Raw genomic sequence first — 25,448 nt, forward strand, 5'->3', positions numbered from 1 at the left:
AGCAAAAATGAGTAACTTAGATGAGGAAACCTTGAAAGCCCTTCTATTAAAAGCCATTAGAGATGAATGGATAGATATTTTGAACATGATGGGAAAAGGAGACATATCTCAACTTCCACTTCATGATATAGCAGAGCTGTGTGTCCATCTCTCAAGAGGAAAATCTAAAACTGGAAAAGGGCCTAGAGATCCTTCTCTCATCAGAGCAAACAAATCTGCAACTGGATCAGTAAGTAGGGCTGAGATTGGCAATATGCTTGATGAATTCAAAACTGATATCTTAGGAAGTCTTAGTGAGCAACTAGACACTCTTAAGATCCACAATAAACAGAAAGCAGAAGCTGAAGCTTTAGCCATATTTTGCCCAAAATGTAGAAAGAAACATGCTCTCAGGGAATGTCCCTTGGATGTAAAAGTTGTAGAAACATGTGCGATTTGTTCAGAGAATCATGAGACCAAGGATTGTCCTTCAATTCCTGGGCTCAAAGCTGTCTTCCAAGAAGATCCAAATACAATTGAGTCTCTCTGTTTTGTTGCAAGGAGACCTTGGCAGGGGCAACAAAACCAAGGGTTTAACAACTCTATGAACTTTCAAACCCCACCAAATTGGAATCCTTGGAAACAACCTTGGTCCCAACCTCAAAATCCTTTTCAATCATGGGTACAAGGCATGCAAAATCCTTATGGGAGATTTGCTCAATTTTATCAATATCCTCCATCTTTTCAAAACCAACAAGCTCCACAGCTTCCAAATCAAAATCCACAACTATCATTGCCATTTCAACAACAACAACAACCCTCTCAACAGAACCCAAATTCTCAACTCTTGCTTCCATTCCAACAAAAGTCAAATCAACTTCCTTCCCAGCCATTGTCGAACCCCAATAATAAAAACCCTCAAAATTCTTACATGGTAGAAGGTCAACAATTTCCTACCTATATGATTGTTTCTCTCAATGATGTACAACTTAGATCTGGTAGAGTTTTAGATAAACCTTCTATATATTCCCAAAATCAAAGCATTTCTGAGGAAGATTCTCTTGAAGCCAATAAGGGTTCTGAAGCATCTCTTCAAAACCCAAGCACTCAGAAAGAAAAAGAAAAAGAGCTAACCCCCAAAACTCCTATAGTTGAGCAACCTGCATCTTCATCCACACCTCCTTTTCCTGAAAGACTACAAATTGACAAAGGGGTGGAAAAACAAATCTTATTGCCTGACTATGATTTTCTAGATGAATTGAAGAATGTCTATATCAAGATTCCCTTGTTACAAGCCACTAGAGAAATTCCTATTCTAGCAAAAACAATAAAGGAGTTGAGTCTTAAAAGACCAGGAAGGAAACCTAGAGATACAAGAAGAATCCACCTGGTAGGAAAAATTGCAGATATCATGATGGGAAAAATTACTATGCAGAAGTATGTAGATCCCGGTAGTCTAGTTGTCAAAACACATATCAATGGGGTAGAAATTCCAAATACTTTGATTGATTTGGGGGCTGCTATCAACATTATGAGTAGACAGACTATGGAACAACTGAAACTTCCTAATCTTCTTTTTACACCTACTTTACTGCAACTTGCAGATCGATCAATTATCAAACCAGATGGTGTATTAGAAGACATTTTGGTCTCCTTAGACTCTTGGGAATATCCAGTAGATTTCATGATTTTAACCCCCAAGAGTAATTTAGGAGGACACCCTCTCATCTTAGGAAGACCTTGGCTAGCCACAACCGATGCTTTCATCAGTTGTAGGTCTGGGGATATGTATATTTCTGATGGTAATTCGACAAAGAAATTCAATCTGTATCCTCCAGCAAAAGCAATTACAGAAATAGGAGATAATGAGTAGATTGATGATGAGGATACTATACAACCTGTCTTTACCATTTCTGAAGTTAGTGAAGATAGTCAAATTCTGAACACATTAGAAAACTTTGAAACATCTTCAGAATATGACCACACACAATTTCAGTTAGATTCTGACATTGAGTATCTATCATCTAGACAAATGTCTCTTTTCTCTATGGAAGAGTTTGGTAGTTCCGCCATTAAGATCTTTCCAGGTAAAACATTAAATATCAACAAATTTTTTTGGAAAGATCACAACAAGAAGAACTAACCAAAATCTTGCAAAAACATTCTACTGCATTTGCATGGGAATACACTGATATGAAAGGTATTGACCCTAAGACTTGTATTCATCACATCTACATTGAGGAAAACAGTAGACCGATCAGACAACCTCAGAGAAGGATGAATCCAAACCTTAGGGAGATAGTGAAAGAAGAGCTCCAAAAACTACTTAATGTAAACTTCATTTATCCTATTTCAGATAGCCGATGGGTTTCTCCTTTAGTTATTGTACCTAAAAAGAATGGTAAATGGAGGGTATGCATTGATTACAGGAAATTGAACAAATCAACTTTGAAGGATCACTTTCCTTTACCCTTTATCGATCAGGTACTAGATACTTTAGCAGGAAAAAAGTATTTTTCTTTTTTGGATGGTTTTAGTGGCTATAATCAGATTCAGGTAGCACCTGAAGATCAGGACAAGACCACATTTACCTGTCCATGGGGAACTTTTGCTTACTGAGTACTTCCTTTTGGATTATGTAATGCACCCGCAACATTTCAAAGGGCAGTACTAGGAATCTTTTCCGATCTAATCCATGATTGTGTAGAGGTTTATATGGATGATTTTACAGTTTATGGTAATTCGTTTGAAGAGGCATTGGAAAATTTGGAAAAAGTCCTTATAAGATGTAAAGAAACAAACCTATCATTGAGTCATGAAAAATGCTTTATGATGTTTACTGAAGGGATTGTTTTAGGACATCATATTTCAGGGGATGGGATTAAAGTTGATAGATCAAAAGTTGAAGTCATCTCCAAGTTGCCTATTCCAAATTGTCAAAAAGATGTTTGAAGTTTTCTTGGATTTACTAGATACTATAGAATATTTATTGAAAACTTCACCAAAATAGCATCTCCACTCCTCAAATTACTTACAAAAGACTGTGAATTCAAATGGGATTCTGATTGCCAATCTGCATTTGAAACTTTGAAAACAAGAATATCTGAAGCACTCATTTTGAGAGGCCAAATTGGAAACTTCATTTCCATATTTCCACAGATGCTTCAGATACAGCTCTAGGAGCTGTGTTGGGACAAAAGGATTTAGTTCCTTGTGCCATTTACTACACCAGTAAAAATTTGATTCCCACCGAGTTAAACTATACTGTGGCTGAAAAAGAGTTCTTAACTGTTGTTCATGCAATCAATAAGTTTAGACACTATATAACTGGCTATGAACTTTTGTCCATACTGATCATTCTGCAATTAGATATCTCATGAATAAACCTGTCACTAATGGCAGAGTTACAAGATGGCTCTTACTTTTACAAGAATTCAATATTACTGTGTTGGATAGATCAGGGAAACAAAATACAGTAGCTGATTTCTTGTCTAGAATCCAAAATACTAATGAAGATTCTCCTGTAGAGGATAAGTTCCCAGATGAGTATTTATTTGCAATAACTACTAAGACTCCTTGGTATGTAGATATTGCTAACTATTTGGTTAGAGGAAAGCTACCTCCACATTTATTTCCTGGTGAAAAAAGAAGAATTATTCAGGAGAGTTCAAGTTATTCATGGATTTCTAATGAATTGCTTAAAATAGGGCTACATTGTGTGATCAGAAGATGTGTTCGGGAAGATGAAATGCCTGTCATCCTCAAGGCATGTCATGATGAACCATGCGGTGGACACTTTGCTGACAAAAAGACGGCCTATAAAATCCTTTCTTTAGGATATTATTGGCCTTCCCTTTTCAAAGATGCAAAACAATATGTCAGAAGGTGTGACAGCTGCCAAAGAGTTGGGAGACCGACTCTTTCAAATGAAATGCCATTACAACCACAGGTACTCATCGAACCCTTTGAAAAATGGGCTTTAGATTTCATTGGACCTATTAATCCACCATCTAAACAGAAAAAGTATATATTGATATGCACTGATTATGTCACTAAATGGGTAGAAGCCAAAGCATTGCCTTTTGCCACTGAAAATTCAGTTGTTCAATTTCTTTTTGAGGATATTTTTATTCGTTTTGGTGTCCCAAGAGAAATTGTGACAAATCAGGGAAGTCAATTTACATCTAACTTGATGGAGAAGCTGATGGAAGAATACAAAATCAAGCACAGAAAATCTACTCCTTACCATCCGCAAGCAAATGGCCAAGTGGAGTCTACAAACAAATTTCTTCAGAGCATCATCACCAAAACTGTTCATCTACATAGAAAAGATTGGGCAGAAAGGCTTCCTGAAGCCTTATGGGCCTACAGAACTACATGGAGGAATACAACAGGACATTCTCCCTAAGAACTTGTTTATGGGAAAGAAGTCCTGCTCCCCATTGAGTTTCAAGTCAAGACTTTCAAGATGGCAGTCCAGGGGGATGAATCTATCAGAAGCCCAAAAGTACAGAATGGAGTAGCTGAACGAGCTAGATGAGATCAAACAAGAAGCAATTTTAAAGACTGATCTAGTTCGACATCAAAGAGCTAAATGGCATGACAGATACATCAAAGAGAGAAAGTTTCAAGAGGGAGATTGGGCATTACTGTTTGATTCCAAGTTCAAAGACTTTAAAGGTAAATTTCAGACCCATTGGCTTGGGCCATATGAAATTGACAAAGTCTTTAACAATGGAGCAGCAAGAATCAAGACCATTGATGAATTTCAGATTTCTTTTCTTGTGAATGGCCACCGATTGAAAATTTATCATAAGCCACTCTCAAAAGAAGAATTTGTCAAGATGTTCCAAGAGAATTCTGCAATAAAGCTGGTGGAGAAGAATCCTACTTCCCCACCAAGCCTAGCCTTTGATTCTTTCAGTTAAAAAAAAAATATAAAAAAAATTGTATAAGCCTGAAAACCAATCATAGATTGGCAGTCTTATACAGAAAATATAGAGTGAAAATCAAGGACACTTGACACTCTATATTTTCCAAAAAAAAAATCTCCTCTCCTTCTCTTTCCATCTTCACTCCACCTCATTCGTCATTCCACTTCATCTCCATCTCATTCACATTTTCTCTTCACTTCACTCCGCTTCATTTTCATTCCATTCCACTCATTTCATTCTCATTTCATCAATAAAAGTTCCTTTCAGAACTATTTTCACTCAGTTAGTTCTTTTCTAACCATATTTGTTCAGTTAAGTGGGTGTTGTCCCAGTTTCCGTAGCCAGAAGCAGTTTCCGCAGCCAGAAGCAGTTTCCGCAGCCAGAAACAGTTTCCGCAACCAGAAACAGTTTCTGCAGCCAGAAACGATTTCGCAGCCACCACAGCTTTGTTTTTCAAATTCACAGTCAAAATGTTAGTACAAAAATCATGAAAATGCAGGTGTAAGTGAGCAAATGCCATGAAGACATGGAGCATCTCCAAGACATCAAGAAAGAACAATTGGTCAAAAGCTATGGGCAAGAAATGACAAAGTTTCCAAAGGTATGAGCAATTTTTTTTATCAAATAGCAATTAAAGTCATGATTATGCCTAGTTATCAAACCATGAAAAGTTATACTATGTGCAATGATTCGATATGATAGCTCCATTACCCACTCCTATCCCACGATATTACTCCATACACCATGCATTCATTTCTTAACGGTCTCATGATGGGTTTTTCGGGTTTAAACTCAAGTTGACTGCACTTTCATTTGCCACCTGCGCTCATAAGATGTGACCAATCTCTTTATGGCTCTTCTTCACCGTATTTTCCGCAGCCATCTATTAAAACATGTGATCTCCCGTACGCAGCCGTTAATTCAAAAAAAAAGATCTCGCCTCCACTACCGGTCACTTACCATTTCATTTAAGACCTTCCTTTCATACACACGCACTTCAATTTGTAAACCCATTCACTACTGTTTATCCTCTGTTTCGCCTGTAATCCGAAGCATTCCCGTTACCTGCTATCGATTGCAGCCATTGCCTTTTACCATAAACCCTGCAACCGAGCTACTTTCCTCTGCTAAAATCCTCATACGCAATTGCATCCTCAGTTGAAATTTAAAACAGGGAAAGGAATGGGAAAACTACTAAGAGCAGAGCTAGAAGGACCGAAATATCTAGAAGGTTACCCTCAAGCCAAGGATTTACTGAAGAAAGCTAAATGGTTACGGTTCATTCAAAGGTTTAAAGGCTATACCAAATAAGTAACCAAGGCTTTTGCACGGTGATTTGATGCTCAGAAAGTGGAGATTGGAGATTTGAAGCTCACGGTGACCGAAACAACAGTAGCAGCTGCCACAGGATTACCTCAGGAGGGTGAGAGATGGTTCAAAAATAAAAGCGTGGATGAACAGGCATGGAGAATCATGCTAAGAAACCCAGGTATGGACACCACCGTGTTTACTAAAGGAATTCCTGTTCATGCATTGAAGGAAGAATGGGCTAGTCTGCTATTAGTTATCCAAAAATTTGTCACCTGTGAAGGACGCTTCGGTTCGATGTATAAGTACCATGCTAGACTGTTGATGAATTTCTTAGAAAATCAGACTCTTAATTTGCCTTATTTCTTACTCTTGAGTTTGAAGAAGATGAGCATTACAGTCCAAAAACACATAGGCAATATAGACCCTCATCTATACCATCATGGACTTATAAAATTTCTTATTGAAGACCACTTAAAGAAAAACAAAAAATAAATGGAAGAAATTCTTGATAAGAAACTACTTCCAAGAGCCATCTGAGGCCTCTGAAAGTAACACACCGAAGACACCAAGAAAAAGTAGGAGAAGATAAAAGAGCACTACAGTCCAAGACTCCCCTACTATAGAAACTCAAGAAAATGATCAAAAAGAAGAAGAAGATAGAGCTAAGACAGAAACAGAAGAAAGAAAAAGGCAAAAGGACCATCCAAGAAGTCTATCAATCCCCTGAGAAATCCATAGAGGAGGATTACCAACCACTGTTAGAAAGATTAGTACATCTTCAGGCTGTTGCTATAGCAAAGAAAAAGGCAAAAGGAAAACAGAGTAGTATACAAGAAAAGGGTACTAGTCCACCATACTTAAGGAGAAGCACAAGGTTAAGAGGAAAAGGGAGTAAAACGCAAATAAAACGGCCCCACTTCATTGACTTGGGTGGAGAGACACCTGAGAAAACTCTAGCTGGCCGTAGTCCACCTCATCCTCAGCCAAGCATTGAAATCAGCCCTCCATATGATGAAAGCCCTTCTCCACTAGAGTTAGAGAGCAGTCCTCCTCCTCCACCAGATTTTGAACTCAGTCCAAGAAAGACACCTGAAGTAGACCCCAATCAACAGGAAGTATATGACTACTTGGAGTCATTAGAAAAATCAGCTACAGGTCCAAGTACCACTCTGCCACTAGATGCACAAGTTCAGTCCTTAAAACAGGAGGTATTTGAATTAGAAGTCCTAAACAGGCATATCAAGCAGGAAAATGAAGCACTCAAAGAGCAGAGCAAAGTAGATAAAATTATTCATGATAACACTATGCTCCATTTAGGACTATGGCAAAAGAAAAACAAGAAACTGAAGAAAAAGTGCAAAAAGTTGAGCAGAGCATTGATTAATCTCAAGTTTAGATGTCTAATAAGGAAACCAAGAATGGTGGTAACACCAAAGAAGAAGAAAAGAGGGCTAGATGTCCTAGCAAAAGCATCAGAACATATGGATTAGAAAGGGGTGACTAAATTTTGGTTGCATGAGGAAATGAAACACCTTCACAGTGGGGGTATGTTGAGTCCCAAACCTGCACTTCCCTATATACCCTTTCAGCCTTCTTTTTCCATTTACTTCATCCACCAAGCTGTCAAATCGTTGCATAATAGTCTAAAAAGAGCTTATGAAATGGTTTCCTAACTATGTTTATGATTTTTGTTTGATTTAGATTTTTGTTCAAGCAGCTGTAGAAACTTGTCACTTTTCGCAGGCAGCCCAAGTTTCCGCAGCCATTTTGTTAAAGGCTATGCTAAAGGTGTCCAATGGAGAAACCAGCCACATGGGTAAGCTGCAAATGACGTGTACATGGAGTGTGTCCCCTCAGATTAGCCAAATCACTCATAAACAGTCGCGGTCAACGATGGTCAAAGGAAGGGCCAAATGAGGAGTTTTGCGGTGGCACGGCTCTGTTTTGCCCACGTGAAGGTTTGCGTGGCACGATCCTTAGTTTTTGGAGGTACTGGCACACCTGGAGAGCAACCCATGAACTGAACCAATCAGCCACCACTCCATGAATTCATGATCATCACGCTAGATCTCGGGTCAAGGAGATTTACGTGTCTCTTGGCAGCATAAATCTAGGAATTAGTTGCAGCACCTTTTCTTATAAATAACGCGTTGATATACGCTGAATGGATTAGCTTTTGTATTGTAATCTTGACTGTTGTCGCCCACTGTACTGCATTCCACTTTGCTTTAAATACATGAGAAGATTGTTTTTCTGAATCTGATTTGTGACTAAGTGATTGACTGGCTGAGGTTGCAGAGGGCCCCTGTACACCATAGCTTTGTATAGTTTCTTACTTGCTTTCATTTACTGTTTTTTAAATCATTGCTTGTATATATATTGTGCTGTTCTGATGTTCATTTGCTGTCTATATTTCCTTTATGTTTCTTTTCTAACTGTTAGCTGATCAATGCTTCTTTTACAGGTTTTGTTGTAGGTAACCTGGGCAGATTTACATATTTTTTTGATAACTACTGACATGAGATTATCTTGTCCTTCCTGCTGATTTTCATTTCCTGAAGTTTAATTCCAGCACTGTCATTTTTCAAATTGCATTTTGCTTATTTATTTTTCTGCTACTTAGACATCATATTACTCATCTGTTTATGATTTCCTTTCTATAGTCAAGTGACTCTATTAGTAAGGAATCAGAATATTACTTATTGTAGTATGATTTAGTTTGTTTTCCTGCAATTTAGATATCATATTACTCAGCTTGTTTATGATTACTCCCCATAGGCAGATTGAGTTGAAGGGTAAAGGATCAGAACAGGGGTTGAAGTAGTGTGATTAGTTAAATCTTAGTTTCCTTTTATGTAATTCAATTTCCTGTAATTTAGATATCATATTACTCAGCTTGTTTATGATTACTCCCCATAGGCAGATTGAGTTGAAGGGTAAAGGATCAGAACAGGGGTTGAAGTAGTGTGATTTAGTTGCTTTGCTTTCAGTCTTTGAGTTGCTTTAAGTTCAGTTTTTACTTTCTTTTTCATGCAGCAGTAAGGATACTGGGCCATTGTCACTAGTTCACTGTTTGGTTCATTTACTTCCTCTTGAGAATTGATTTCATTATAGTCAGTTTAGAGCTTTCTTTTTGAAAATTTTTAAGTTTGGAAAATCACTGTAGAAATCACCATTACCATCCATACTTACTTTCAATTTCGCCATCACACACTAGGGAATCCACAAAAGATAAATCCAAAAACAAACTAAAAAACTCAAAAACGACAAAAGACTAAGAAAATGGTTATCTTGTACATATAGTACACCTCACTTCGTTAGTTTACGAATCCCGGATTGACATTTTAATTAGCAATTTAGAACACACTAAATTGACCAAACAATTACGCCCCATTGTTCTTTCTTTAGAAGCTTTATCATGATGTTAGAGCTAATTATCTTTCTCGGTTTCCCTACGATATCCCCTAATTCAACTTCCTTTCCTTCCAATTTCAAGAAAATTTCTTGAAAATTAAAATCTTTCGTACCCAAAGATTGTAGCCATTGGACTCCTAGTACAACATCAACACCACCCATTGGAATAGAAAGCATTGAACTATTTAATACATATTCTCCCATGGATAGCTTGATATTATGGCACTTTCCAGAGCAATTTATGGTTCCTCCATTTGCAACCATCACTTGACACTTTGGTGCTAGATATAGGAAGCAATTCAATTCCTTGGTTATCTTACAATGAATAAAATTATGGGTACTACCCGAATCAATCAACACTATTACCTTTTTCTTCTTGATATGTCCTTCTATCTTGAGAGTTTGAGGAGTGGTAATTCCTGCCAATGCATTAAAAGATATGGTCGGATTCATTTCTTCTTTCTCTAGGGTTGGTTCCTGGTGTATATCCTCTTCTTTTGACGTTTCTTGTTCCTTTTCTTCTTCCTCTTCACAATCTATGTAAAATAATTTCTTCTTAGCACACTTATGACCTTTAGTGTATTTGTTATCACAACTGTAACAAAGCCCTTTTTCTCTTTTTTCTTCCAATTGTTGTGGTGTCAACCTTGTAGGTTGTGGAAGGCTAGGGGCAGCAACACTTCCATCTTTATAGTTGTGAGTGGTACGCTTCCTTGTTGCAAATATTTTTCTTTCAATTTTTCTTGCCAACCTGAATTGCTTCTCCAATGAATCAGGTTTCCAAAGGCGAACCTCATGTTGGATGTTATCCTTTAAAATCCATATGAACACATCAATTCTATGCTCCTCTAGAATATCTTTTACCTTTATATTCAATTTTTGGAATTCCTCAATGTGTTCCACCATTGAACCATTTTGTTTGAGATTTATCAATTTGCTAAAAAAGGTGTTGCTTTTTGTATCCTCAAAATGTGCTATCATTTCCCCGATAAAAATTGACCACGTGACAATTTTTTTACGAGATCAAATCCATCGATACCATAAAAACTGATTGGGTTCTAAACATAAAGTTGTAATGCGTACCTTTTGTGTGTTTTTCACATTATGGAGATTGAAATATTGCTCCATCTGTAGCATCCATGTTATGGGATCCCTGTCATCAAAATTCCTCATATAGATCTTTAGAACATGGTGGATCTTCAACCCAACATTAGATTCTATGGAATCATTATTAACGTTTCTTTTTTTCTCATCACGAGTTTCCTCTACTACCTTTTCACCATTAGGAAGCATTTCTTGAAGCAACTTTGCCAAACCTCCTTTCGAACTATTGGACACCTAATCCTCAATGGGTTAGTGTGGAAGCTGAATGGACAAAAGGAGTCCAAGAGACCTTGGGATGTGAAACCCAACGGTCACAACAATGTACTATAAATGTATATCAGTTGTTAATAAAATTGTACTCTCATGATTTATCATTCAGATCATTCTTCCTCCCATGTGTGTTTAACATGGTATCAGAGCGGGCGATTGCTGGTCCTGCTCCAATTTGAGCCACTTGTTTTGTGGTCTCTATATATATGTCAGTTCTGCATTACCTGACCTCTGTCTGCCATATTCCTTTTACCTGGCTCTCTGTCAGCTAGAAGGTGTCTGTCCATGAATGTTTGTCTGTTTGCCATATACCATTTATAAAACCTGCGCCCTGCCCTTCTGTTGCGCTGTCATCCTGACCTGGTTTGAAACGTTTGCGCTGTCATACTGTAAATAGTTGAGCGCTGGCCTGACATTGAACGCTGGCCTGACATTGAAACGCTTGAGCACTGTCCTGTCTGAGCGCTGTCATAAAGCGTTCACTTGAGCGCTGTCATAAAACAATAAAACGTTCCCCTGAACACTGTCCTACTTCCGTTGTCCATTAAAATTGTTTTATCTCTCGATTGCCTCAACGCCTCTGTCCTCTGAAATATCTCTCGAATGTTTGGACTGACCCAACTGCATCTTTAACGCTGCATCCTGTAAAGTATGCGTTTTTATCGTTGTTGGATTTGTTTGTCTCAAATTCATTGCACGTCCTGGGTGACTGAAAGCTGTCATGCAATCTGAGGGATTTGATCACTTGAACGAAGGTTGCTCTTCTGTTCTATCTGAGCTTTTGGAAAACTTTGCGAGAGTCGAGGAAAATTCTGACATGGTATAGTAACGTTGCTGAAGAATGCCTCTGTCCAGAGCGGAAGGCAGACAAACGTTTTTCGGTGTGTTTGCGTTGAGTTTGATTGCAAAAAAAAACGCCTCTGTCCAGAGCGAAACGCGTTAAACGTTTTCGGCGTATTGGTATGCATTTAACTGCAATTTGTATTGTTTTTTGATTACAATTGGAATCCTTGTCGCGCTTGATTGCAATGGGAAATCGTGCTTGGATCATGGCGTAATGGTGTGTGAGCTAGGTCTCTTCCTAAGTTCGAATGGTATCAATGCAACGGAATGGTGTGTGTGCCCAGGTCTCCACGGGAGGTCGTATCATAGCTTGGCGTGGCAAAGCTCCTGAACGCCAGTAATGAACACTCCTGCTCTGGTTATGAACGCTGGTTATGAAAGCTCCTGCTATTTCAAATAAATCTTTAACGCTGCCTGCTCCACATATTTTTAATATATTACTGTGCCAGAGATTAATATTGTATCCTCCCCTCGGTACATTTTTCCAAAGATTACCAGTCTCACCGCATAGTCGGCCTATGCACAGTCGACCTGTACTGTTGGCTCCAGTCCCCTCCATCGTGACTGGTGTTGCGTGGTAATATATATACCATATGTTGCGTTGTAACCACTGTAAATCTACTCCCGATTTCACTCCTCGGCTCCGGTCCATATTTACCATCATGGCGCTGACAAAGAGTGAGAAAATCAATGGCTGAGGAGGGCGAAGGACTATCCACCCCTTGAGAATCCATGTCATTAATTCTCGCCATCGCCTTGCTCCTACTCTTTGAAAGGACCAAATTCCCACGAGAGAAGGTATTATAATGCGAGAGCAGGATACCATAGTGGGAACGATTAGTATTCTATTCATTCCGATTATTGTCTGCTCCGTGCAAGCTGTCATTTTATATTTGGTGGGTGTTTAAAAAGAAATACGACCTGTGGGATTTGCAGTGTTTGTCCTTGCTTTCAAAACGCAAACGCTAGAGCTAAGTGCATTGGAATAGGAAGTGCGCCCATATGAGCTATGTTCCTCTGAAGGATATTGTTTATTTTTATATATGTGGTATATATTGTATACACCTGAGTTAATTAATTTTTAAGGCCGATACATGTTTTATGGTGAGCATAAAAAAAAATGGCTAGTATCTTCTGTGTTGTTGCCAGTGAGTAAATTACTCCCAGTGACTGATGTAATGTGTTCAACGGTGATTTAATTTAATGTTGAAATCATTGAATATGTCATATTGCTGATTGAGAAGTTTCTGGAAGCATTATACTCTCACTGTGCATCTCAATTTGGAGTAAAACTCAATAAATATATTTACAGTTGTCTAGACAAAGAGGAGCCTATTTCAAGAGGTTGAGTTGGTTGTAGCTTATCCAAAGAGGAAAAGTTGGTTTCAAAGCATCTTCAAATCAAGTTCTATCAGTTTGTGTTTGAGTTGTCCTTTGTGGGCAGATTTTGTCACTGTCAAAGAGTCAAATCTCCTTAATAATTGGCTGCATATCTAAAGCAGGGTCGAGTATTCTCTAATCTCCTGGAGGTGAACACCTGTGGAACAAGAGGGATGCTATCTGTGTAAAAGATACATTTATTTACTTCCATCGGTCTATATATTATTATTATTACATGGACTGATTTGCTAGAATTTATTTGTTGATATAACATTCTAGGTTTTCCTGAAACTATGCATGGTTGGAAGGCTCTTGAAAGGTCATGGTAAAATTCTATGGTATATATGACCAGCAATGTACAGTTTGCTAAGTATTTGGACATGTAAAGAGGTCTATCACTGTTGTTTCAGCGTGCTAGAGACTCATTCCCATGCCTATGCCCTGAGTAAGTGTTGGAGAAGCATTCTGAGTCTGAAAGTGCTTGCTGGAATTTACTCTCATTGCTTCTCTTCATTGCTGGAAAGTGGCAAGATAAAAGAATATTAATTTGTACCCCAGTCAAAGCATATGAGTATTCAAAGCCTGCCCATGACATGGTGTTATAATTATTGAATTTTTGATAGCCATCATTTCTGGTTTGAAAGTGAAGGAGTACTTGAACGATCCAAGCAAGTTTGCAGTTGCTGCTGCCCCAGTGTGGCATTGTATTTAAATCTCATTATAGTGCATTCATTCCTTGATTCGACTGCTGCATAAAGAGTTTGGTGGGCTGATTGTAATCTTTTATGGAGGAAAGTTTAGTCAGTTTTATTGTTAGAACATATTGCTGGTCATTTTTTATGTAATGGATTGTAATTAGTGCTTGCTGGTTGCACACTGATCATTTGCTGACATTTATAAAGGATATTACTGTACTCTGTGAGTGGGTATTACTTTTTTGCATTGAGTAGTAGTTGTGATCAGTTTTTAAGGTGTAAATATGACATTAAGAAAAAAAAAATGGCCAGAATCAGTGAAGTATTAGAGTTCATGAAAACTCTTATACAATCTATTGTTGATGACACATTACAAATCAGCAAAGGATCTCTCTCAGAAATTCAGACATGCCTATATAATGCACAGGAAAAGATTGTTTTTTTGCAGCTTGAATCACATCTACAGCAAGAAGAGCTACATCAAAATAGGCATCATTCTGAACTTGTTTCTGTTCAGAACGTTGACACTGCAACCCATCAACATCAAGACAATAATGTTACAGTTCATTCAGATTTAGTACCCCATAAAGCAACAGTTGTCCATGCAGATGCAGAAACTCAGTCTGCACTTCCAAAGCCCATCATCAGACCTTGGGAACAACTTGTCCACAATAAGCACAGAACTGGTCTTGGATATGACAAGGACTTTTCCTTTCATATTCCAGACTACGCCAAGCCCATTCAGTTTCAGAGTGCTGGATTCATTCATGACAGCTCACTTGCTCCTCATGACAGTTTAGCTTCAGCTGTTCCAGACTCTGCCCCTCTTCCACAGCAACAACAACAACAACAACAACAACAACAACAACATATTGTGAAATGCCAACACTGTGACCGAGTTGGCCATCTGAAATATCACTGTTTTGATCTTCATCCATGTAAGCACTGTCATAAAACCAGTCATTCTTCAAACAGATGCTTCAAAAACAAAAGTCCTGCAAGAACAAAGATTCATCTTGGATGGATCGCTTCTTGGAAATGGGCATCAACAGCCAAGAAGATATTCCAAACACAAGTCAGAACTGGTTCCAAAGTATTGAACAGTCTTGCAGTTGAGTTTCCTCCATCATCTCACCTTGTATCTGACAGGGGGGGAAATGATGGTCATCTACAAGCTTCAAAGTCACATCAAGCGAGCCTGAGCCACAACCTGCCACACTAGTTTCAGAGTTGTAGCCAGAAACAAATATGCCCATGAACATGCCTTAAGTTGGCAATCTTGGACACTTCCTCTAGCAGAAGACTTTAGCTTCTTGTTAGTTTCGGAAGAATTCCAGGAACAAAATTGAGAACACTTCCTCTAGCAGAAGACTCCAGCTTCTTGCCAGTTTTGGAAGAGTTCCAGGAATTGCATTAAGCATTCCAGAGTTGTTGGTCATCTTTAAACCATCACAGGTTGATACTTCCCTTTTCAGGTTGAAGTTCTCCCTTTTATGCGGGGTGAGACCTCCCTTTATTGGTTGAAGGTTTCCTCTTCAAAACAATAGGAGCACTTCCTCTAGCAAAAGACTTCAACTTCTTTCCAGTTTTGGAAGAGTTCCGGGAACTGCACTAAGTGTTCCAGTGTTGGTGGTCATCCTTAAAGCACTTCCCTTTATACCAACATTTCAGAGAGCACATTTAGCCTAGTGCTGCCATGCATTTTTGCACATTTTGTATTACAACTCTCTTCTTGGACTCATACATAACCCTTCGGATTAAGGGGGGAATGTTGGACACCTAATCCTCAATGGGTTAGTGTGGAAGCTGAATGGACAAAAGGAGTCCAAGAGACCTTGGGATGTGAAACCCAACGGTCACAACAATGTACTATAAATGTATATCAGTTGTTAATAAAATTGTACTCTCATGATTTATCATTCAGATCATTCTTCCTCCCATGTGTGTTTGACACAAACCTTCCATGTCTTTCTTCAAATCTTCAATGTTTACTTCTAAACCATCCATCTTAGATTCCACACCATCCATATTAGCTTCCACTCGATTCATATTAGCTTCCTACCTTCTTTAAACCATCCATCTTATCTTCTATTACTTTTTGTGAGAGTGAAATTTGTTGCACTTGGTCTCATAATTTTGATATATCATGTTGCATTTCTTCCTCTTCTTCATGGATCATGGTAGAGCTTTTAGGTTGCGTACTAGGTTTTTCCATTTTCTTTCTTCGTGGCATAAATTAATGATAATTATGCTTCACTATTCCCTTTGAATTACTTCAAACTATGTTTTCAACCCAAACTTATGTAAATTTTAAAAAAGACTACACACATTTTTTCGCTTTGTAGGAGCCCGATATTGAATATGTTGTATCTCTAACATTTCAGATCTCCAAGGTTTGAAATTTCATCCTATGATAGCCCTCTAAGTCCTCTTTCCAACCCTATAAGTCTGATCAAGATTGGATTCTCCCAGAAATATTTATTCCAAATCCCCCACGATGACCCGATTATAGAATGGTTCAGTAGAGGGAACTTGTACGAAGTGCCACATGTCATTGTTTCAACCTTCAGACCTGGAAACGATACATAGGGACAATCTATCCTACTTTTGTAACTTTTTACGAAACTTGAATATGATGCTCAGGGAGAAAGTTATGACGATTTTCCCAAGGTCACATGTTTGGGATATAATTCAGGAGCCTATAGAAACCCTAACTTCCTTGGATCATATCTCTGAAAATATAGCGAGACAAGATCTGAAATTCATACCCGAGGTTCACCAATATTTCAGTTCAATTAGGTTTTAATTTTAGCTTCTGAAACATCGTAGAAAACAAAAGTTATAGAAAAAATGCTACAATGACCTGTTTGACGCAGTGAAACCCTAGAATCCAAAGTTTTGATACCAAATGTTATGTAACCAACTCACAAAGCAGAAGAAAATATATATCAACAACTTCAAAATAAACCTCTTCGAGGGGGAAACCTCCTTTACATTACACAAATGAATAATTCTTGGATGATACAATTGATAAGACCTCCTTTCTATATATAGGAGTATAAGGGGTCCCAATATAATCAGAGCCTACATAACAATAATATTGTAGGGGCACAGTAAAACAATAAAGGGGTTGCACTAATAACAATAAGGGATTACACTAGTAGTATAGGGACCTAAAATATACTGATTGTGCAGATGTCATTATTATGTATTAATGATAAACGTTTATGAATTTATGATGTGGATATGTTAGCTAGTGACTATTATGGATATCATGACCTTATTCATGGTTGAATTGATATGTTGTGAAGTTATATCATACTAATCTGGATTGATTGTGTAGGTAAGAGTTCCTCCCCTGAGATACATTAAGGTATGAACTTGATTATGTCGTCTACTTTGTGCTTGATTATGACATCTATTTGGTGTTTGAGTGTTTGGTGTCTATTATGTCATCTAGTTGATTTATTTAACATGGTATGTTTTCAAGTTGGTTGAATGTGTTAGCTACCTATATCAATAGGTTTCATATTTCATGATTGGCAAAGAAAGGTCCAAATATGCTCTGCTTTGGTGATGCAAAGATCCCATATTTCCTAGAGAAAACAATGTATGTACATAAGTTCTTTGTTGACTCAATTTTGATGGGTGATCCAAAAGCCTAATCTGGATCATGCCATGTTTCAATTTTTTGTTGTAGAATAGAGGAAGAAGTCTGTCCAAACCGTTTAATCTTGGCAGACCAGTAGCTAGGAAGAGAAGTAAGGTTCCCAACTGCTTAATCTGGGACCTTGGAAGCTATAAGGGCAGCATTAGATAGAAAATCAAAAGGAAAAAGCCAAGGAAAAGAAAAAGGCATATAAGGGTCTGCAAGTCTAAGTGCACCCTCCATGAAGAAATAAAAAATGCTAGGCAAATAGATGGGTAGGCAGTTGGGGTTGCAGAAGTGTCAGTCCTTTCTAATTGAGTGTTTGATAACCTGTTTACAAAGGAAAATCAGTGGATTGAGAAGGACCTCTTCTCCATTATGTTGCAGCAAAGCAAAGGAGCATGTCTAACTTCCCAGTTTCCCCTTTCACTCCCATTCCTAACATCCCCTCATCAGTTGAGATTCATGGAAGAATTTGAGGTTTTATGGTGGTTCTTATTCCTTTAAAAGCCACATTTCTTGTCTAAAATTCTTTTCATTTTGATCTACTCCCTAAACTAAGTGATTTTCAAAATAAACTTAGTGATATCATTCCTCATTCACCCTTTTCATCCATATTAACCCCTAACTTCTATTATATAAATCCCCTATGTTACCCTTTCCCTACTATTATAACACTATGGTGTATAAACCCCAAGCATTGTATAAATATCCCTCCCCTTGGCATTATAGCCATATGTTCACTACCAGGGATTAAATTGACATCTGGTCAGCTTAAGAGCCCTAACCCTTGCCCCTCTTTCCTTTTCTGAAGTGATTTAACCCATTTAACCCTTCATTTGCTAAGAAACCTTGTGAAAACCCATTTCCACCCCTAACCCGCTTCGTTTGCAAAAAACATATAAAAACCCACTTTTTCCCGTTTACCCAAAGTTTGGCGCAAAAGCGCATTTGCATAAAAAACATTGGAAAAACCACGTAATCCGCCAAATTTCCAAAGGTCCCGCTGGGTGCAAATCTCAAAAGAAACATTATTTTATTCCCACCCTCCGTTCGTATCGTTCGGCCACCTCAACGATCCGTCGACTGTCGGATCGGGCCCTTTCGATCCGACGACCCTCGTGCATATCGGACCGGCCCCGACGTCCGAGAGTTACCTTCCGATATCTGTCAGAGGGTGACGTCAGGCCTCTGCCATGCGTCACCCCCACAGCGTATCGGAGGTACATCTGACATTTCTGCTTCCGTATCAAAAGTGGTGCGATATGAAACCGCTAACCACTTCCGGTTTCGGTTGATCCGCCCTGCCAGCGTCACCGCCATGTCAGCGCCCCGTCCTCCAGTTGCCCCACCTGTTTGCCACTTCACCATCCCTGTGGACCTCTAGTATGCCGCCACGTCACCCGATGATGTCATGCTGACGTCATCCGACTTTGACCCCACCTGATGACGTCATGCTGACGTCATCCAAAAAAGGCGCCAAAGTCCTGAAAAAACCATATTTTGGCCGAAATGTCGCGTTTTTTGCACTTTTTGCAAAAAATGTTGTTGTATCCTCTGCATGAATTTCACGTCCGAGCCTTCGCCAATCTGCTGAATTCAACCTGGAGACCGCTGGCGCGCCATTTCACCTGCATTCTTGACCATTGATGACTGTATATTAGGTATTTATCCATGCAAATCCTTTCTGCGCCCGGTTTTGTCTGTAAATTGCCAAAATAACTTAAAGCAGTGAAAAAATATATAATTCACTGGCAAATCCCCTGTGCCTGGTCCCCATTTGCACCTAGAACGTCGAAATTCACCAGCTAAGCCTCGTTTACTTGAAATCTTATGAAAACTGCATTCGGTTCGCACAATCGCGAACTGGTAACCCACACTGTACCAATTTGCTAAAAAAGAGAGAGTAAGGCCAGACATTTGCCTTATTCGTGTTCTAAGCAGTATTTCAATTGCAGCAAATCACCTTTTGTCCTCCGTTCCTGAGTAATTTGCCTTCCTGTTCAAAGAAAGGTCTTTGGTGTTATTCTGCACAGTAACACTAGTCCATAAACAACAGAATCCTAAAGGAAATCATGGATCCACCAGTAGCTCCTGTAGCATTGAACATTGCTCCATTGAATGCCCCTCAGAGAGAATTGGAATGGCAACCTCTAGCAGACATGGACTATCAAATCTCAGAGGAAATGCTAATGAGAACCAAGTTCCACATCCACCTACTAAATGAAATAAAGGCTAAACATGAGAGTGGAACAGATGTGCTGGGCATATGGGACTCTTTTCTCCCTATCTTCAAGCTCCCTCAGGTCAACCAGTTCCCTGATTTGATCCACCTATGTGCCGAAAACTATGACCCTACTCAGAGGGCTGTGCTTGACCCATCAGGCTCGGTTTTTTTCTACATCACCCCTGAAGCTATCAAAGAGATGCTCTTCTTCAAAACTGAGAAGAAATTGGTCCCTCTATCACTCAAAGACTTGATAAATCAAGGGGCCAGATTGACAGATGCTCAGGTCACCAAATTAAATCAGCTATACATTGACTCTGACACTGTGAAATACCCTCCTTTGAACCAAGTATACCTCAACCAGTTGGGCAGAGATCTTGTGGACATGATTAGTCCCATTCTGGGCTATAATTCAGTTGAATTTGTTGATGAAACTGTGCTAGTGATGATGCTCATGTTCGCTCCTGGCAAGTCTCCAATCTGCTATGACTATGCCACCTACATCTTTGATAAAATACATGAGCAGTTGATGAACTTGGCCCGAGAAAAGGTGTTCAGATACACCTCCTACATTTATCATTTGATCTTATATTATCAACACAAGAAGTTTTCTTTTGCTATCAAAAGAGTGGATGCCCATGGCAATCCAAGGTCAGTGGTCTATTGGTCCTCTGCCTTCCACTGCAGATCTGAATCTCCATACACTTACTGTGAGTTCATAGATCTCTTCATCCACCCAGCCATGTCTATGCTGATGAGCTCACCTCCTCCAAGGCTCACTGATGAGATGCAAAGGATCCTTCAGTTATCCAAAACATACAGCATTGGGGACTGGTACTTCTACCAGAACCACACGGTCATCAGGATATATGGGTGTGAATTGCCTCCCTACAGATTGCCCAGATATGTACCCATGAGATTGTTTGCCCTGGAATATTTCAGGCAGTTTGGGAATGCCGATGTGCTTCACTTTTCAGGCAGAGGTAAAAAAGCACAGCTGAAGGTCAGGAACCAACTTGGCCACTTTATCTACAACAAAAGGGAAGAAGGCTGGCTAGAGGCAGATAGAATGTTAGAATCCCTTGGCCTGCAAACCAGTTTCCTGTGGAAACCATATGACCCCAATCACTTCATAACTTTAAGAAAGGTCAAGTATAGGCTGTCAGGTTATGACCATGTAAGGATTCCTCACATAGAAAAATATGCAAATCAAGTAAAATGGAGGAGAGGGACCCTAGAGGAGCCTGTTACACAAGAAGAGTTGAATCAAAGAGCAGTGAGAAATCTGAAAAAGATGGCTGACCTTGAACTTTGTTCACAGGTACTCACTCTTCCAAGCACACAAGTGGGAGCAGTTGCCTCGTCCTTAACTGCAAATCAGCAAGCAGCCAAAGCTAGTGAACAAACCTCTAGCAAAGGCAAGGAAAAAGAGATGGAAACAGAACAGCCGCCTCATGAGGAGGTGCAACAGCAAAAACAGTAGGTAGAGCAGCCACAACAGCAGGAACAACAACAAGAAGAGGGGGAACATGACAAAGAGCAGCCATTACAGCAAGAAAGGGCAGCTGAGACCCCAATTTTCACTGAGCAGCAGGCTCAGAACACTGTGCCTCCTAGGCAGGAGACTACTACTGAAGCCGCAGTCCTCCAAAATCCACAAAAGGAGGATATAAGTAAGAAAAGGGACAGAGAGACTCCCCTCACATCATCCATAAATCAGGGAGAGAAAAGGCATAAAATGAATCCCCTCTCTGAGGAGGAAATTCCAATAGGGCAGTCTCTGGGCATGGGCCCACCTAGTAGAGAAGTATCCACTAGTTCCTTCCAGCAGGGACAAGACAGAACAATGGGAGGAGAAGTCAGCTCCTCAAGCCACCAAAGAGAAGCCGAAGGAGGAATCAAACAACAGTTTATTGATATTAAAAGGAAAAATGAGCCACTTAAAATACAGCTCTATAATCATCTGCTGAAAATGGCTCCTACCAACCAGCAAAGACTGATGTCTACCTATGATGTTCATGAGGGCAAGATGATAATGAGTCATTTTATGCCAGCTGTAGTACAGCCACAGTCCCCTGCAGATTATATAAGGACCAATCTTGAGGTCCTTGCCAAGGACATCCACCCAATGGATCAAATCGAATTGCACAAACAAACGGGCGAGATGGTGTATGCCTCCTTGGCAGATAAGACACTAGTGAATTACAGGCTGGAAAATAGCCTAAATAATACAACTTCCCAGCTTGAGTTGGAGAGGGCATCCTCTCAAGCAAAGGATAACATAATTAAAGCCTTGGAGGAAATAATTATAGAACTTGGGCATGATCCCAAGGATGTTAAGGCTGTGCAGGCATTGTTGAAATTGAGGGATGCAGACATGGCAGCCCTTAGAAAGATGGTCAAAGTCCCAGCAACAATTCACCCACAAACTGAAGAAGTTGCTCAGCTGAGACATGATCAAGATGCCACAGCTTTGCTGGTATCCCTATACAAACAGCTAATCCAGACCCAAGAGAAGTTGGGAGAGTCAGAGGCTGCCCAGGCAGCATTGCAGCAAAAGGAAGGAGGTCAAACCTCTCAGCCTCCTCCTGAAATAATTAACCTTGAGGAAGCTCCTCAAACCACTGCTCCCCCTACTCAACAAATAGAACAGGCAGCACCATCCACCTCAGCACCAGCGCCAACAACAGACCAGGCTTCAAGCCTGGACATGCAGAAGCTAAGGAATGAAATCCAAGCCCTGGAAGCCCAAATGGCAGAGTTAAAAGAGGCCAGGGAAAATTTGGTCAAGTTGAATGAAAGATATGACAAATCCAAGCAGACTGTAGTAGAAAAGGGCAGGGAAATAAAGGCCCTTAAGGATAAGATAAAGGAGCTGGAAAAGGAGCTCACATTGGACAAAGTAGTGGCTGAGCTCAAAACAGTCTTATGGGCAAATATTGGCCAGTCCATCGCTGACCAATGGCAATATATTGAGACAATTCATGAGCAGATTGAGCTCATAGGAAAAGCACATAGGGAAATCCAAAGATCAAGGGCATCTCTAGGCAATATGCCTGAGGTTGCCAGTAGAATGATCAATGTGCTTAATAACAGAACAAGTGCTCAGCTGGCAACAATGGGAATCTCAAGCAGAACTGAGACCATCCAGCTAATAAAGAGGGTCCTAACACTGAGAAGCCTAGTGCAGACACTAGAGAGAAGGAACCAGGATATGCAGACCGAGGTCAATAGATTCATGGAAAAATTTGTGGCATTGCAAAACATAGGTCTTCAAAGCTTACTGAATAGCGCAGGAAGACTACTTTCCCATGAAAACTATGCCAAGAGGGTGAACACCTTTGCCACAAATCAGATCACAGAGAAGGCCAGCGCCTCAGAGGAAACAGGGCCAGCAATAGGACAAAGTCTCTACAACAGAGTAGAGAACTTATTTTTTATCATGGATGAGATCAAACATCTGTTTGAAGTGCCTCCCAATTTCTATAAATATACAGAGGCAGATGAGACATTAGAGGCAATTCTGAGACACCAATTGCCCACGCAGGAATACTGGACCAAAATGATACAGCTGATATTGTAAGCCAGAGCCTGTAAATCAAGTTTTTGTTATTTATTATTCAAATTTACAAGTGATCATGCACAGGAAAACTTGGAAAGATCAGCATGCATGAAAAGGGAAGGGCTGAGCCAACTCAGCAGAACTATTCGGCCAACAAAGCACAATTGACAGCTAACAGGTAGCAGGGCCGAAAGTTACAGCACGACAACCATAAAGACGCATTTTCCAGCATTAAAGCAGAACGTTCAGACCGACTCAGTGGCCTCCAAAAGGTCAAAATATCTCCTGACAGACATAAAGAGCATTTATGTTGTATTAAAAGCAGTAATAACTTCTTATCTGCTGTTCTGTACAAGTTGGTGAAAACATTTATTTCTCAGATGACTCAACGCCTTAGATATTTTGTATGACCGTTTGTATATATTTCCCCCTCGCATAAGCTTGCAGGGGTTGTTGTTGATTTCTCTTCAAGAGTTCTTTTGCTGTAAATTTTCAGAGTTTAATACAAAGGCCGATGGAATTTCCAAAGTCTGTGTTGTCTGAGGGATTGTAATGCGATTGCTGAGTGCTACAGGATTCCTGCGTGTTGCCATGGCTCAATAAGTTTCCTTTAAACTTTCGTTATGTTCTTTCTGTTATTTTCTCATAACTCATCCATGTTCTAGATTTCACAATTAATGGCAGAGAAAAAGACTAATTCCAGGATTTATTCATAGAATACCCTGAATTCAATCTATGCTATTACAAATGTTTTCTTCAGTTATGGTTATAAAGGTGTGATTCTTAATTGCTGCACCTCTACACTGTATCTTTCACAGGAATTATTGTTTAGGAATTCAAGTCTTCTCCTTTATAATACATCTCTTTCTCACAACCAAGCTTAGTGGAAAATTCTTAATTTCTTTTCACTGGTTACACACATTTCATCATTATAATATCAAGTTTGTTTCATGAGATATTCAAAAGGCCCTGCAGTTTCAACAATCCTAATCTACCTCTCAAACAACCAGTAACCAAAGACTCCATTGCCCAATGGACTAGAATTATTTGAAGGTTTCCACCTTAGTGTTGTTGGGAAAAGTATCCAATACGGAATGACCCTATCCCACTCTAAGGGTGATAGTTCCTTAGCAACAATCAAAGCAAAGCTATCTGAGATTACTTCTTTATGAGATGTAAAAGAGGGGAGAAAGAGATCCACTAACCGATGTCTTCCGCTAATGATTGATCCAATCTTCTCTCTTTGCTGCTTGCCCTCAGTTTCTTGCTCTTTCACTGGCCCAGCTACACCAAGATCCTGCAAAATGGCAAGAGAGGGAAACTACAAGAAGCATACATTCATAATTGATTCAAGGATTAGAATAAATCAAATACACAAGTATAACAACACACCATTGCAACACATGCATATAGAAGAACCTCAAATGCTTTATTAATGGAAGAAGTAAGGTTCAGGAAGTGATACAACCATAAAAGTCCCAATCCAGCATCACCTTCCCAGCAGAAAGAAATCTCCTCTTCACCTCCTTCAAAACAAATCACCCAATAGTTCTAAACTCAAACCAACAGCAATTCTTTACTTTCACAAGATTCCCGCCTCCTTAGACCTCATGAGAGAGATCTATATATAGGAGTTTTGGAGAAAGGATGAGTCAGCTTGAGAGCTGACTAGTGTCCTCTCTCACTTCAGTTATTCTTCAGTTCTTGAGTCCACTTGGAGGTTCTTGCTTCCACTTGGAGATCTAGAACCTCTTACTCATCACCAGTCGAATTCCTTGATCCAAGTGTCATTTTGGAAGCTTCCTGGGCATTGACACCTTGAGGAATGACTGTGCCACATGTCCAAACTCGCCCAGCGCACGTAGCCTTCTTTGCAGTTGACATTCAACGCAGGTAGACAGTGGAGCAGTTGACATTCAACGCAGATGCTTAGTGGAGCAGTTGACATGATCCAGAATTGCCTTGTTTTTGAGTGTTTTCAGGTGGAGAACTTTTATTCAGTGCTGTGGTTTGCTAACCTTGTTCCTCTAGGGGTAGGAACAACATGTTTAGGGACTTTGGATCCCTTAGATTATGGACA

Source organism: Pinus tabuliformis, chromosome 5_2 (assembly GCF_031772625.1).
Source record: "Pinus tabuliformis cultivar Carrire ecotype Pingquan chromosome 5_2, CPIR1, whole genome shotgun sequence".
In the NCBI taxonomy this organism is placed as follows: Eukaryota; Viridiplantae; Streptophyta; class Pinopsida; order Pinales; family Pinaceae; genus Pinus; species Pinus tabuliformis.